Source organism: Ostrea edulis, chromosome 9 (genome assembly GCF_947568905.1).
Source record: "Ostrea edulis chromosome 9, xbOstEdul1.1, whole genome shotgun sequence".
Taxonomy (NCBI): domain Eukaryota; kingdom Metazoa; phylum Mollusca; class Bivalvia; order Ostreida; family Ostreidae; genus Ostrea; species Ostrea edulis.
Genome location: NC_079172.1, coordinates 37,542,152 through 37,559,943, shown reverse-complemented (window position 1 = coordinate 37,559,943; position 17,792 = coordinate 37,542,152). Strand labels below are relative to the sequence as shown.

At 35.7% G+C, this 17,792-nt stretch overlaps 1 pseudogene; it reads right to left on the bottom strand.

Moving 5' to 3' along the window:
• Window positions 1-104: 104 nt before the first annotated feature.
• Window positions 105-13,975, bottom strand: LOC125660353 (uncharacterized; annotated as a pseudogene).
• Window positions 13,976-17,792: the final 3,817 nt, after the last annotated feature.

Sequence of the window (17,792 nt, the reverse complement as noted above, 5' to 3'; positions counted from 1 at the left end):
GACGCGACCATGGCACGTGCGAGGTTGAAGGCACGATCTCCTGGTCACGAAGCGAACGCTCTACCACTGAGGTACTGCGGTCACTATACATATAAAGATTTGTAAGATTATCTGAAGCTTTATTATTTTCATTTAAAACTAAAATAATTGCAAGGAAGTAAACTCATCAGGATTTGTCACAAGTGCTTTGGTTTAAGAATGTTTTTTATTGAAAGAGGAATCCAAACGCCAGCATTGAACTCCAGTCCAGTTCACACCGATAATAAATATAGTGGTCTGTTCCTGATCTGAAGCATTGATCCACACAGACAATAAGTTACTGATCTGAAGCATTGATCCACACGGACAGTAAGTTACTGATCTGAAGCATGATCCACACAGACAGTAAGTTACTGATCTGAAGCATTGATCCACACAGACAATAAGTTACTGATCTGAAGCATTGATCCACACAGACAACAAGTTTCTGATCTGAAGCATTGATCCACACAGACAGTAAGTTTCTGATCTGAAGCATTGATCCACACAGACAGTAGGTTACTGATCTGAAGCATTGATCCACACAGACAATAAGTTTCTGATCTGAAGCATTGATCCACACAAACAGTAAGTTACTGATCTGAAGCATTGATCCACACAGACAGTAAGTATAGTGGTCTGCTACTGATCTGAATCATTAAACTCTAATCCGATCCACACAGACAATAAGTACAGCTCACACAGTTTATCTGAGAGGAATCCCATAAGAGTCTGAAGTCTTCCATTATCCACTAATGCTGGGAACATCAGTATCTGAATAACAAATGTGTACATAAAATTATATTTACAGGCATGGATTTGTGAAAAAAACCACCCACCAACAACCTTAAAGTCATCTAAGATACGTTGTTTTATAGTGTGACACGTTTATACTCAACGTACGTCTGTCATTTGTTTTGCACTTGTATCAACTTGATTTCCAGTTTCATGAAATTTCGTCAATCGTCTGCTGTGAAAACCTTTAGGTGTAGGTGGAATGGAGGCGTAGATGTTCTCCAACAGCTTCAATGCCTGCGGGAAAAATAGGTAGGTGGAAACAGTCTTATAATCAGACTTGTTACATCCAATCAATAAATAGATTAATAATCAATCGATCAAATAAGAACGTAGCCATAAGTAATGTTAAAATACATTCAAATGATTCAGCAAAATTTATAACTTGGATTGAATCAAATACAAACAAATCCCGATTATTTGATATTTCAATAAATTCATCATTCAATTCCATATTAATTTGTGTTGAGACTCGAGACAAAGAAAATACAAGTATTTTTAAAATTTGTCAATTCCTTTCTATTTTAATGGTACCTTAATGAACGTGTTCAAGTGGCGAAGCTCTACAATCTTGGCTCCAACCCCATTTTGAAGTTTTCTTGGGTATTGTTTTCGGGTTTCAGAAGGGCCATTCGATGACACTATGTGCTGTGTGGTCAAGGAAATTAAAATTACAATCTCTTGAATTCATTATTGATACATGTATATTGAAAATAAATGTCACATAAAAATCCAGTCTGAAATCACTTAAGATATACTAGAAGGTATTTATCTATCTAATGGATGTATCAGATACATGATCTTTTCCAACAATAGAATTTTTATTCGTTTGGAACACAAAAAATTCATATATTCTGATGAATCTCCTTTTTTAAAGTACTGAATTGTATTGAAGTAATTTTCCTACTGTGCATGGTTACATTCCAGGGTCAATGTTTTATTTTGCTGCATATCTGTGTAGTTTGTATTAATTATGGGGGTACAAAAACATTGGAAGCATAAAAGAAATTTGCAGTCTACAACTCTACATTCTACAAAATGTTCTCGTGATTATCTCTAATTCTTTTTCGTCAATAACAGCACAGGACTTAACGCAACGCCTTGGGGAACTCCTGTATGCACAAATATTTAACATTATCAGGCTGGGTTAATAAAATTAATGGGAATTAAAAACTTCCACTAAATATATATACATGTACCTTTAACTGTACATGCCCATGGTTTTCTTCCATTTAAGTAATTTTTTCTGCATCATCCGACATAACAGGGCTTTTTCTGTGTAAATAGCTGGTGAGTCTACGTCCTGATAAGTAAGAAACACAAAATTAGTATTATCAAATGCATTTATATTTTGTGATAACAAGATTAAAGGTGAAGATAACGAACGGTCAATCTCATATTCCATGTATTCTCCTTAAAGGTACTGATTCACGATTTTCCTCCAAATTTTGTATTAAACTTTTAAAAAAATCAAAATCTACAGTCTAATATGTTGTAGAAGGTTTTACAAAAAATTAAAGTCATTCATCATGACGGAAGCTCATTATAGAGAGTTTATTATTTGTTTTGAAAACAAAGATTGAGGTGTGTTATTGTTTACGAGTTTTCAAAATAAATGGATATTGATCCAAGTTTATCATATATATCACATCTCAAGTATGCTTTAGGTAAAATGTGTCATTTAAAAGTTAAAAATTGTAATTGTACAAAATACAGATGCTTTGAATTACAAAATTAACGTTTCACTGGTTTGTTTGTTTACATAATAAAACTCGAGTCTTTGTTTACATAACACAGAATCAAAGCTAAAATATTGCTCTTATCCTTACATTCAGACGGTCCAAATTTTCGTTGACAACATTAAATGAGCTATATTTTTAATTTTTAACATCACAAATGAAAAATATTTCTTTCAAAAAACGTGAACCAGTCCCTTTAAATTCATCTACATAACAAATAAAAACGATGCTCTACTTAAAATATCTTAAACAAAATAAATAAATAAATTCATACACATACATGCATATATACGTAAGATTGTGTACATATATTAGTCATTGTGATACACTAAGGGTATGGTAGAATTACCCTTACTTACCCCAATCAAACTTCGACGGCACTTGTCCTCTATATGGTGTTCAGCGAATGGTCTAGGGTATTTGCTCCTTAACGTCATATTCGGGTTTCTGTCTCTGTTGATTTTCTCAGCACAAAGATCACTCGTCGTTTTTCTCGTCGTCTCTTTCTTAAGGTCACTGAGCTCGCCTCTTGTCGGTATATCATATAATTCTATAACAGAAACATAGCAGCTTAAATCTGACATAAATCGACTCCTTGTCACAAACAAAATATCTTTAAGTAGGATTTGAAAATTTTTGCTTTGAATTCTAAATCTTATTTTTAAAAATACGCTTAACAAAAGTGTGATGATACTTAAAGATGCCATTCATATCACATCGACTTCAAATGATTGAATGGAAATGTGAAGATAACAAACAGTGATCTATCTCATAATTCCTATAGAGATATAAATTTAAGAGGATGACAAACACGAACCCCTGAATATACCAGAGGTGGAGTGAGGTGTTTAGGAGGAGTAAGAACCCCTTGTTTACAGGTCACACCCGCCGTGATCAGGTAAACAAAGTGATCCATAGACAAAATTAGTACGCAAAGAACAATTGGTATGAAACAGGTCAGACAGCATTCGACAAAATTACAGGTTCTATTAGTAGATTAGATCGTTATAACGACCATAAAATTTGCTGACTTTAAACGAGACTTGCAACAGCTTTTTTTGTCAGTAATCTGTCTTGATTTCAAAACTGATTACACGCAGAACATGCTATATGTATTGCGTTTGAATTAATTACGAGACATTAAAACTTTATGCAGTCGATAATGGAAAATCGTTACACAAATATGGGAAGTTGACAATGGAGAAGTTGAAGCCAACCGTTTGTCATAGAGTTGTTAGTTTGCCGTTAACACCTATGTTCAATAAAATATCTAAGTAGTACGAAGCAGATGTGGAAGACTGTTGTGTTTTCTATTTCGAGATCACTAGTATACATTGTATATCAAATCGACATATGAATGAAAATGAGTATTGTTGATAGATAAAACGTCTTCGATGTTAACATTATTTGTCGAAATGCGCATCTGGTACCGTATAAGTTTTACATCTAAATGTCGAGTTGAAGACATATTGTTTCTTCTCACGTAGAAGTTTTTGAATAAAATCTGCTTCATATGAATATAAAAACAGATCAGCTAACAAAGGAGCACAATTCGTGCCCATGGGAATTTCAACAGTCTGTTGAAAGACCTCCTCGTAGATAACTCCAGCATAAAATATCAACTTTAGAGTTCTAATTGGGCGTAGAATCAGAGTGGTGTTTAACAAAGTATTTTGGGGGGATGACTGAACACAAGATATGAATATTTCCGTGTTCTATTGTCATTGAAGAAGCAGTTGTTTATGGTGTCCAAATGTCTAATTTTTTCAATATATTGTCAATGATAAAATAAAATCAAAAGCGTCCCAAGGCTTCACATACTACAGTATTTCCTAACTCTATAAGGTTAATTGCAAAGGGGATCCGGGTTAAAATAGGTCCTCAGTACCCTTTGCTTGTCGTAAGAGGCGACTAAATGGGGCGGTCCTTCAGATGAGACCACGAAAACCGAGGCCCTTTGTCACAGCAGGTGTGGCACAATAAAAAAGGTCATAAGCGCCGATCATAGGGCAAAATCTTGCAGCCCTTTCCCATCAATGGTGATGTCTCCATATGGGTGAAAAATTATCGCGTTCAAAATATACAACCATCCAACTACATATATGGTTGTCCTTGACAGACACACTGATAGACCCAAAACACAGAATAATTAAAAATATCCACACACGAAATATATAAACAGCATATGCAAAGGGGTTACATATACCTGCCACGTGATTTATGATTGTGAGGTAAGTTTCTGCCTGTATACAGGAGGCGGGCCAGTGGGGTGGTTGTTGACAGTCCACACAGAATTCCGTGTTACACACACACGTCACTTCCCTCCGCTCAGACAGAGATTTGGGACGTTCAATCCCTCCATTTGAAGATAACTTATCTACATGCAAATGAGTAGACGAATATGGCATATTACTAATACGTATATGTAAATAGTAATGTTACTAATTTTGTGATCTGTGATAAATAAACAAATAAATAAATATTTTGATAAGCAAAATTATGAATCCAAAAAGTTTAAAAAAAAAAATAAAAAAAAAATTCTCTGTTCAATGTCTCAACATAAAGACCATCATCAGTCATTACTTGTTGATACAAATTATTCATAGACAGTAGAAAAACTCCGCGAGTAAAGGGGGCTCCTGATCGCTGACGCATACACATCGATGATTGATTGATGAGCATGCTCAAGTCAAACTAAATCATCCTTTTGCGACATTCGTTGATAGTCCGTTTAGATATCGATCTACCTTACTGCAAATAGGTGAGACTTATAAATCATTCAGACTGAATTGAACAGTTTTCATTTTACCCGACACATAGATGATGTGGTCACAGCTGTCCTTCGGACATGGCTTCCACAATCCCGTGGTCACCACCAGCCTCTCCCGCTGCCTCTCCCCCCATGAACGAGACAATGTGTACGGTACAAGGAATGCTATCACCATTTTGTCGATACTGCTTTTGCATCCATGTTCCTTTGAAAGAAAAACCTGTTATAATCATATTCGTTCCTTTGAAATTGTTAATACAAAGAATGAATTGGAATTATAAGAATCAAACATTCTTTTTGAAGAATTTATCGATGTGTAAACCCCGGACATTTTACTTACAAACTTAACATAAAAGTGTTTCGCACTTTTATTCAGTTTGTGAGTAAAATGTCCAGAGTTTACACATCGATAAATTCTTCAAAAAGAATGTTTAATCCTATAGTATACTCAGTATTCATTTGTCAAAAGGTAATATCGACCGATCTCGCTGTTGATATTACTTGCATTAACCCTAGCTTATATAACCAGTTGTATGTAAGTATCTGATTGCTTTAGTATGCAATCACGAACATATATTATCTATGAATTATACTTTGTGTTTAATGTACTACGAAGTATGGGATATGGTTTTGTCTCGTGACGTATTTGTGCTGTGACGTTATCGTATGCAACCACACAGTTTGTACTTCGACTTTTGGACAGTGCACGTTGATCGTTTTACAAACATCCGTCAAGTTTATAACCCCTGAAAATTGGAGGTCGCATATGCAACATATACATATACTCATAGAATTATTTATCTAATAAGTATTCTATTTAGTGGATTGGAAATATCAACAATTACTCTCTCTCTCTCTTTCTCTCCATATTATATATATATATATATATATATATATATATATATATATATATTCATACATACAGATAGATGGAATCTCAAATTTTCCATCTTCACATAATACCTGTTATTCGGAATTTTAGATATCACAAGTTTTCCAGTTCATTTATATTATACCAGATGAATTATATGCCTGAGGACGTTCTTGCTATGACGGTAGAGTATATGTCTGAGGACGTTCCTGCTATGACGGTAGAGTATATGTCTGAGGACGTTCTTGCTATGACGGTAGAGTATATGCCTGAGGACGTTCTTGCTATGACGGTAGAGTATATGTCTGAGGACGTTCTTGCTATGACGGTAGAGTATATGTCTGAGGACGTTCTTGCTATGACGGTAGAGTATATGTCTGAGGACGTTCTTGCTATGACGGTAGAGGATATGCCTGAGGACGTTCTTGCTATGACGGTAGAGTATATGTCTGAGGACGTTCTTGCTATGACGGTAGAGTATATGTCTGAGGACGTTCTTGCTATGACGGTAGAGGATAACACAGTTGTTCGTCGTTTAAATCATTCCCAGACGATAACAAATTAAACCACTTCCCAGAGGACAACACAAACCTTCCCAGAGGACAAAACATTAACCTTCCCAGAGGACAATACAACACATTAAACTTTCCGAGAGGACAACACATTAAACTTTCCGAGAGGACAACACATTAACCTTCCCAGAGGACAAAACATTAACCTTCCCAGAGGACAAAACATTAACCTTCCCAGAGGACAACACATTAAACCTTCCCATATGTGCTTGTTAAGGACAGGTTTCCTTGTAAAGTTGGAATGATGCTAATTTCCTTACCGGACACTTCACGACCGGTGACCCTTGTCCTAATTTTACAACGACATAGTGATATAAACAGTTTCTGCAGAAAAAGTGTTGACACGGCAACAGAAGAAGCCCGTCCTGATGAATGGCATCTTCCAATACAGGCTTCAAACACAGACCGCATTCAGAGATTTCCACTCTGTTTTCCAAGGTGTGGTGAAGCGGCTGAAGCGAGTTCTGAAAGGAAAAGAAGCAACAATGATATTCTATAGGACGGGTCCCACCGATTTATCATTAAAGACTACGGTTTTCTTCATAATAAAGCTATTAATAGGAATGGCATCCGATATCGCTGTCTCGCCTTGGACTAGACTGTCGCCTTGTCATTGGGTAGAATGTGTCACGTGTTTGATAGCTATACAATCTGATGTAGACTGTAGTATACTTTATGACATACGATATTTAACTGCTGACGGAAAAAGAATGAATTCTCCATTGCTGCTAACCCCAATTTCCACGATTGGTGAACATGTGAAGATGTACATGTACGTCTTTCTGAAATAGCTTTGAAATGTTCAATGTAATGGCAGATATCAGCTATACCTTGATCTCACTCCGGGGCAAACATGATCGATAGACATGCTCCACTGTGGAAATTCTGTACGTTACAGAGCTCATCCAATCAAATAGTGGCTTGTTGACTTTTGATACATAGAAATTTTTCCTGAAAATGAGAAAAAGATGCATTATTCAGCGAAGTTACAGTCCTCCTGAGGGAAACGCACGAGACAGATTTTGCCAGGTACTCACTCCTTTGTGTAGTGGTTTAGCTCGTTTATTGCATTCTGCGTAAAACCGTAAATTTTTCTAAGAGATGATGGCGCCGAACGTCTGCTGCTAACATACGCCGCTAATTTCTCTTTCAATTCTTTCAACCGGATATGATCATCGTCTAGATGTAGTTTTAGTCTGCAATAATCAATTGATACACAGGGGTAGTCCCTTCACTCAGATGCTGTAACCTTAATCTCCAAGAAAACAAATTCTACCAATGCTTTATTCTCAAATTGAAATAACCTGATACTTAGAAGCTAAACGCCATGATCAGTAGCAAGTGTATCGATAAGTCGATATTGTAGCAATCAGCGGCGATTTTAACGACCAGTAAAAATAAATAGCGAGCGTAGAAATCAGTAGAGATTCTACTAAAGATCGATAGAGATTGTATAAATCAGGAGAGATTGTTAAGATCGATAAAGATTGCATAGGTCAGGAGATATTGTAAAGATCATTGGAGATCGGAAGAGATTGTAAAGATGAGTAGAGATTGTAAAGATGAGTAGAGATTGTAAAGATCAGCAAAGACCAGTAGAGATTGTAAAGAGCAGTAGAGATTGTAAAGATCAATAGATATTGTAAAGACCAGTAGAGATTGTAAAGATCAATAGAGATTGTAAAGATCAGTAGAGATTGTAAAGATCAATAGAGATTGTAAAGATCAGTAGAGATTGTAAAGACCAGTAGAGATTGTAAAGACCAGTAGAGATTGTAAAGACCAGTAGAGATTGTAACGACTAGTAGAGATTGTAAAGATCAGTATATATTGTAAAGACTAATAGAGATTGTAAAGATCAATAGAGATTGTAAAGATCAGTAGAGATTGTAAAGACTAATAGAGATTGTAAAGATCAATAGAGATTGTAAAGACCAGTAGAGATTGTAAAGAGCAGTAAAGATTGTAAAAATCAGTAGAGATTGTAAAGACCAGTAGAGATTGTAAAGACTTATAGAGATTGTAAAGATCAGTAGAGATTGTAAAGAGCAGTAGAGATTGTAAAGAGCAGTAAAGATAAGTAGGGATTGCATTGATCATAACGACAAATAGAGATTGTAAAGACCATGCAGACAGTAGAATTGTAGAAAATATAGAGATCAGTTGATAAAGATCAATAGGGATTGCAGAAATAAGCAGATATTTGAAATGTAGATTTCTAGGTACGTCACTGACCTATAATGGCCGATTTGATTTTTTGGACCGTTGACTGCTGAGGATGCGAGTTCTTGGAAGAGCAGACCTGGTGCCAGAGAAATGTCCGTTGTTGAATTATCGTCTCCAGTTTCCTTATCCACAGGAATGTGAAGAACCGGGGGATAACAAGAAAACGAATGCTACACGGAATCACTAAATTCAGAAAAGTCCGAATTCTTAATTTGGCAATAGATAAATGATATTTGGTTAGAATTATCTTTATATATTTCTGTGTGTTGTTTATGTCTTTGTGCATTTTTAAAATGCTTCCCAGAATTATCTTTATTCACTATCTGGCGTCTCTTTCTTGATCTTTTCGAACGATGTCGGTTTATCTGACTCTCCTTATATTTCCATACCATATCCTCCATATTCACATCGAATGTCGACTTCTTTTCAACGGTGACCATGTCGTATCCATGGTGATGCGGAGAAAACCCTTGTATATATGTACTAGTACTTTCCAGTATTGTTTTGTCATCGACACCGTTCACAGGGGAAGATTGGATCATCGAACTTAAGTGCACAAATTCGCCGAGGTTTTTCGGATCCCATTTCTGCCATCGTTTGACTTTTCTGCCATTAACACACCCTTTCTGTTTGCTCCAAGATTTTTTCGACAGGTAGCGCCTTCTTACCAAACTGTATCTTTTGAGTTCTGTATACATAACATGCATGTATGCTGACTTTAATTGAATTCCAAATATGACCGAACCGATTTCTGACCTTTTCATTAAATCTTACTTTAGAATACCAAAAAAAAAAAAAAAACACTGATAAAATATCAAACAACCTTTATTCCGAATACGGTTATCACCTGAATAATAATCATTACCGGAAGTTTCAATGCGGAATTATGAATGTCATGATGTTCTAGAGATATTGTGATATCAAATCTAATACTAATTTGTGATTTTAGAAAAATAACAAGCTGTCAAAAAATTGAAATTAACCTCGTGATCTCAGAAACTTCCAGTTTGACAGACGTTGAGGTCGGAAGCGTGAGGTATACATGGGCTCGCAAATAGTATACCTCAATTCCAGACAATCTCCGTCCAGTCCTAAAATCAATCTGTTAAAAATAAAACATTTTTATAGCAATTTCATTATTACCGGTGCTTGCTACCATTCTCCCTTTAAAAACTTTTAAATTAAAATTTTAGCAAAGTGGAATTAAAAAAAACAACCCATTTTGATTGATTTGATTTTGATTTAAACTTCAACTATATTTCAATGCTTTACTGATATAGTATTTGTATAAAAATATATACAAGTATATACATATTTGTATATTCCTTACTCGTCATTCTTGTATTGTTGTGTAGCATTCCCTCTCTGACTTTCTGGAAGTCGTTGAATTATTTCAGATTTTCGTTGAGTTCCTCGTCGTCGGCTCTCCTTTTCTCTCCGCCGGTCTGTGACCTTTCGCGGTATTTGATCACATGCTACTCTCCTCAGGTCTGAGAAGGACGACCAGACATATTGGATGATCGGCAGGCACGCCTTACTGTCCATGTAAGTCGCACAAACATTACAATACTGGTTTACCCAGCTGGGATCGCAGATTGTAGTGTAGGTAAACAGGAACTTGTGAGGCATAGTCATCTCTCTCTTCACCACCACAACACGAAAATCCCTTCTCTGAAAATAGTGCAGATTGTGCTCCATCTCCTCTTCAAATAGCCATCTTTTCCGTTTGTTTAATGAGAACTGGACGTGCTCTTTATCTCTAGGTGAGGAGTTAAAACCTCTGCCATACTGGTCCAGTATTGACTTGGACTCTTCCTGTAAGCCGTCATCAAGTCCCCATAATGCATCATCAAGTTCCCACTCGCTGTCTGCATTGTAAGCCTGGAACTCTATGTAACCATCGTTTGTGCAGTAGTTTCTCCAAATGCCCGACCTGATGGTGTTGCCCGTCCATAACCCACATCGATACTTCTTGTTCACCATGATTTCCGCTTACCTGTCTTTATCATCTTCAAAATCATCGCATCTTTTTAAAAGATCTTCCTATACCCTTCCGTGTTTTGCTTGCGTAGAGCTGAACATAGTTCCATGGTCTAATACATAAGGAAATAGCAATTACGATATTTATTCATTAAACATGGCGTATATCTGTCATATTCTAAGTTCTCAATATCTTAAATATCTTAACTCCTTACTATGATCTATATAAGAGGAAAATCAAAACTAATGCAAATGACGAGAATTTAAGAAGCACGTCATAAGCAAAAATTTCAGTGTAGGGTTATAGGCACATACATGTTCCGTAAGTCTCTACTTTTTGCAGAGGTTCGGTTGCAAAAAAAAGTTGTAAATTAGATCAAATTATTCCTCCGATTTTCTCTTTCACCGGTCGCGGTAGGTACATCTTAGTGGTAGAGCGTTCGCTTCGTAACCGGTAGGTCGCGAGTTAAAGTCCCGCTCTTCCCATGGAAGCATCAAACCTAAGACGTAAATATAGGTAGTGGTTGATCCTTCGCCAAACGCTCGGCATTTGGATGTGAGAATCACAGGTCTTTCGGATATTTTTACCTTAAAAATGGAGGTTTCGTGTCGCGCCAGGCGTTTGCACGATAAAGAACCCTCACTGCTACGGTCCTGAGCGCTAAACATAGGTCTAAATTTGTGGTACTTCACCTACAACTGGTGACGTCTCAATATGAGTGGAAAATTCTCGACGAGACATATTTAACAAACTAAACCATGTTTATGTGATGTGATGCTGACTTCCGGTTTTGTGTATATATATTAGCAGGTCACGTGTCAAAACGAGTAAGGTATTGTCTGTGTTGCCGGAATAAAGTCGGTGTCAACTTCTAGTATGCTATCAAATTTGAGGTGGATGCCTTTGACTGTTTCATGTATCGAAATATTATTCTTGTGTTTAAAGTTTTACATCATATGACTCCTGAGTATTTCAATGTTTTTTGATTTGTGAATGGTGTAAACACAACACAAGAAGACGGAGCTCTATATATGTTACAAGAGCCAAAACAGAATATTTTAGAAGATCTTTTATCATTTCAGCAGCAATTTTATGGAACTCATTACCAGATTTTATTAGAAAATGCACAACTACGACATCTTTTAAATCAGCCTATCTAAAACATTACACCGGTACTGATCCTCAATAATACTCATGTGTTTATGGTCTCTTCTCATGTACTTCTCATCTGTATGTATATAAACTGTCATATTTCCATGTTTTGTGATGTATGTTCTCGATATGTATTTATATGTTGAAGACAGGACCACAAGGTAAACTAGTTCGTATAACTAATTGTGCAATCCTGTATAAATAAAGGATATCATTATTATTTATTATGTATGGGCTTTGATTGTGTATGTCCTATATACCAATTTGGCTGTTACAGAAAAGCAGTCCCCCGAAGGCACGTGCGATCCAGATCAGAAGCATAAGACTTACATTGTAAATACAAATTGATTAAAATCAATAATTGGAACCTATCATCATTATGTATTTTTTATCAATCTAAAATAGTTTAAGTAAAAACTGACGAAAGACAGAACGAACGCAGATACTTTACAGTACTTAAAGAGAGAGAGAGAGAGAGAGAGAGAGAGAGAGAGAGAGAGAGAGTCAACAATTCATTCAATAAATCTACCATTGCTCTTTTGAGAATTAGCAAAAAGAAAATATTTCAATAAATGTAATTCGCTTATTCTCAAATTATCGTTACACTTTCCTCCGTCTATAAATGCAACCCACTCAGGCAGTTCTAAATGAAGAGAAATGAGTGAATTGGCCTTATATATATATTTACAAATCAAGACAAAAACAGACCATTTCTTGCAATTTAGCTATAGTTATCCCACTATCACCATGCATATTTAATCCTAAAGCTGTTTTTTGGGTTGTTTTTTTGTTTTTGTTTTGTTGTTGTTCTTGTTGTATTCAGCACGTTGTCACTATACAAGTACTATATATCATTATATATACATCAGGGGCGGATCCAGGAATTTCGGTTGGGGGGGGCAACTTTGTGAGGCAGGGGGTCTGTGGGTCGTCTTGAGGCCCCCCCCCAGTGGTTCCAGGGCGAAGTCCTGGTGGGAGCCCAGGTGGCAAAACCCCTGGAAGCTCCTAGATTTTACAGATTTTATAGGGCTTGAAATATGTCTCTTTTGTAGTCATTTTTACTATTTTCTGTCATTTTTTATGTGGTGAAGTCAATAAAATGACGCAAATTTTAAAGGTTTGGGGGGGGGAAAAAATGTAAGTTCTCCCATTGAAAGCAATTCAATAAATCAAAAGATTTTGTCAATTATTTCTCCGAAAGTGGAAGAAAGTATTGCTTCTTTTTATCATTTGCATTTTTCTAAACAAGAGGCCACGATTTACTTCAAATTTGAACATTTTAGGGGGGGGAGCCCCCTTAAATCCGCCACTCTACTTAATATACATATCATTGTGTTGTGTATAATTTGCCCCGGCCCGGGTTTGCCTACACTCCCGGGAGGCTGCATCATGCGGAAGCAAGTGCCCGGGTATTCTCTTTATAGAAGTCGATAGGCATAGTCTATGAAGGCTAAAATAGTGCCCGGGTAGCAACGTGTACAATCGTATTATGGGTATGCATAAAAAAAAATGTAAACACAAAGTTCGAACGTTTCGTTTAAAACCCCACACGAAATCAAGTATACTGAACTCTAAACCTGAAAATCAATAACACTGCAAGTTTACATTATCTTTAGTATATAACCAGAGACATATGTTTCTGATATAGAGTAGAAATGAAAAATAATACTATATTACCTGGTTGCAAAAACAGTTGCGATGTGTAGGTTTTTCGGTTTTTCCAATGTTGTACAGTTTGTCAATATCCACTTAGGCACATGGTTTGTTATGAAAATATTATCCGTATCTGGGCCTCATATCTGTACAAACTTGAGCGCGTGGAGATTTAATTTTCCTTGGAAAGTGCCGAGTGCTCCATATTCCCTCCCGCATTTTATTATGGAAAGTTTGGGTATATTGTAATTTGTAGTACAGGTATACTCGACGTTTTAAATACATGTATTTATAATAATAAAAAGAAATGTTTTCCTATAAACAAAATATTTACTATGAATACATGTAGTTTGTTTGTAGGAAGACAATTTTTTTAATTACACGAACAAATACTTGAAACGTCGAGTGCCTTTGTTTTTAGGTTAACGCTTACTATACTATTTCCTCATTCGCTTAGCGGTTCCAAAAAGGAAAATTTGTATAATGAAACGAGTGATGAGCCTCTCGAATTGGTAGCTAACGTAGAGCACATTGTTTTCCTCAAACCTATGCTGTTTGGTCCTATTAAGATGATTAATTACTTACAATAGATTTTCCCTCTGTGTGTAAAATTAGAAATGAAGTGATTTGAAGTATCGTTCCCTTAAACCGTTGCTTCCGAATTTCGTTTCCTATAAGCACAAATTTTAAAAATTTCACAACACCAATATTTTTTTCAGCTCACAGGTATCGATCTATGTTAAAACGGACTTGCATTTAATTTTGCTTAGTGGACAATTTGGTATATAATTTAATCTCAGCGAGATTTGTCGAGGCAGTTTTGACGAATGCAACACTCGATAAATAAGAGTTTAAAATAACACTCGATACCATGATCTTTTCTGCTTGCACGACTTTAAATCATACAGTAAACTGTATACATGTATTTATAATAATGTTAAAAGGACATTACATCAATCATACTTGGTGTAAAATACTGACTCTGGAGTTTTCAAAATGGAGAGAGGGTGATGCCTCTTGTCAACACAAGCACACGAAGTATGGTATACATATTAATTTTCAATCTTTTTGTCCCAGTTCATATGGAACGCCAAATTAACATATATTCAAATATTTGAACCCATCTTCAAATAATTGTACCTATCATCAAATAAATTGAAGATAGGTTTAATTCAGTTATACCTATCTTTAATTCATTTGGAGATAGGTACAAGTGATTTGAAGATAGGAATATAACAGAACTGAAGATAGGTACAAATACCATGAATTAAAGATAGGTATAAAAGAATTGAAGATAGGTGTAATTGAATTGAACCTATCTTAATTATTAAGATAATGACAATGACAACTACTCCCCCAAAACATTTCCAATCCTATTAAATCATTCTCAGTATGTGTGGTATATATTCTCTCACACATGGCCATATATAGGTATTTTTATCTAAATATGTATTGCTATTTGCATATTTTAGATTTTGAAAATACCTTCATTTCTGCTCGAATTAGTAAGAATGATAAAACACTGCAAACATGATTAACCATATACATGTGTACAACCCATTATAATTAAGTCTACTGTTCCAGCAACAATGCTTGTCAGATAGAGATTAATAAGGGGGTAGGTCATAGATCTATTTAGCGTAGATGCGTTCAGTCTTTGTTTTTAGTTTATAGGGAGCTTCAAAGGACTATATGTTTTGTTTTGGAAACTTTATATTTTAGCCACAAACATTCCAGACAGCAAAGATGTCGGGAATTGAAATGACAGAATAAGCCACGTGTTGAAATTCACTTTAAAAGCCCCCACCCCTGACAATATCTTATGACAAGAGGCTCCACCCTCTCTCCATTTTGGAGGGTCCAGAATCGGCATTTTACACCAAGCCCACCAAGAAGCACGTATAGTATTGTTCTTCAAAGAGGGTGGGGGGATATACTTATAACTTACGTGGGAGCAGAGACAGTAGACATAGTTTGCTGTCATTTAGACTAGTTTTTTCCCCATTCCCATGTAAAATTTTGATCCCCTATTGTGGCCCTACCCTACCCACAGGGACTACAAAGTGAACAAACTTGAATCTGCACTTCCTGACAATGCTTGTATATTGATATGACAAATGATGGCCCTGTTGCTCTTGAAAAAAGATTTTCTTCTTCTATGTATGTATACCCCCACGTAAAACTTTGATCCCCTATTGTAGCCCCTCTCTACGTCAGGGATTAAAGATTTTTACACTATGTCAGTATAAGCTTTCATGTCATTTTCAACTTTTCTGGTCCGGTGCTTTTGAAAAACAGATTTTTAAATTACACATCCTACATCTAGGCATCTTCCTGAATAAACTCAGGTGACCTATCGCAATATAGGGTCTGTAAGTCTCGTTTGGTTTCACTTTCGTTTTTATTACTTCCGGGTACAGCAACGTTAGCATCCATCCTCATCCGTTAACAATTATCAAACATTTTTAACTTCTTGATTAATACCATTCTAATTCTTTCAAATTTGGACAAATATGTTTTCAGAGAGCTATACAGTTCTGTAGCTAGGACAAAGGGGACATAATTGTAAATTTCAGGACTTTTGCACCCCGGGGGCTTTTAAGGGGCAAGGCAAAAACTAAAAAAAAATTGACCAATTTTAAAGAAATCTCTCTGTTAGAAAAAGTATTTGTATAGTGATATAGAGCAGGAAGGCCTCTACCAAAATTGTAAATGCTCTACATTACTATGCAATTACTTTTGCTATTGATACTAAATTGAAACCTATAAATAGAAATTTTAAAGGAGACGAGGTAGTCCTTTGCCAAAATTGTAAATTTCATGATTCTAGGGATATGGGTTTTAGTATCAGGGAGTGCCAAAATTACTATAATGATTATATTGGCTTTATCAAACGAAAGAGTTTGCTGATTTGGTATAAAAACTAACTACATATTTAGGAAAAGCAGAAAAAGATGTCCATGTCACAGGCACTTGGGGCATGGATCAGAAAAAAATGTTTTTTGGTCAAAAAATAAAATTAATAGTAATAAGTGCCTGTGGTCCATGTACCAAAACTGTTAATTTCCCCAACCCCAGGCTTTTGTCTAGAATGGGTCCAAATTAGTCATTATGTTGATTTAAGTTTTAAGAACACATCTTGATTTATATATACTGTTGCTGAATATTAGAATTTAGCTTAGATATGCAGAACAGGAATTTTTTTTGCTAGATTTCATAGCCCTTGGGACTAGTGATATTTTTAACTAATACTTAGGTGACAGATAAGGCCTGTGGGCCTCTTGTTACCTTTTCTTGATTATCTCCCCTTTGGAGTGAACATCAGGTCCTTCATTTGAATACACTTAGGGATGAGATCAAAAGTTCAATGTCTGACAAAAAACTAAATTCACAAAGTTTTCACCAAGACCCCCCCCCCCCCCTTAAAACTAAATATGATGAATGTTGAAACTAATCGATTAACAAGTAAAAACATACAATTATAAATAACACTCTGTATACCTATTCTACTGTTTATTCACAAATAAAGGTGTACATTAAAATTATTAAATGTTCATTGAAATGTAATATTATGTGGTTTTTAACAGACGCTTTTCCACTAAAGTGTAATCAATGTCGGATGACAGAAACTGACAGTTTTTACTCTCCTTCCCTCTAACTATTTGAATTTAGATTTTTATCCAACATCAATCTTTTGATCTCGCTACTTAATTCATTTCCCAAAGTATGAATTGTGCCAAATTTGATTGAAATTGGCAAGATGAGTCTTCATTTTTGAAATATGCCACTTTTTTTACCAATTCTAATCATCTTATCTACTTCAAAAATGGGTGTGGCACTTCATTTGAACTAACTTGAATCCTCTCTACCCAAGCATGCATGCTTTGTGGCAAGTTTTTTCTGAAATTAGTCCTGTGGTTCTGGAGAATAAAAAAATATTTAAAAGTTTATGGACAGGCGGAGCTTCGAAGATTGATAACTTTTTGTCAAGCGGCTAAAGAGTCCACAGGAAACA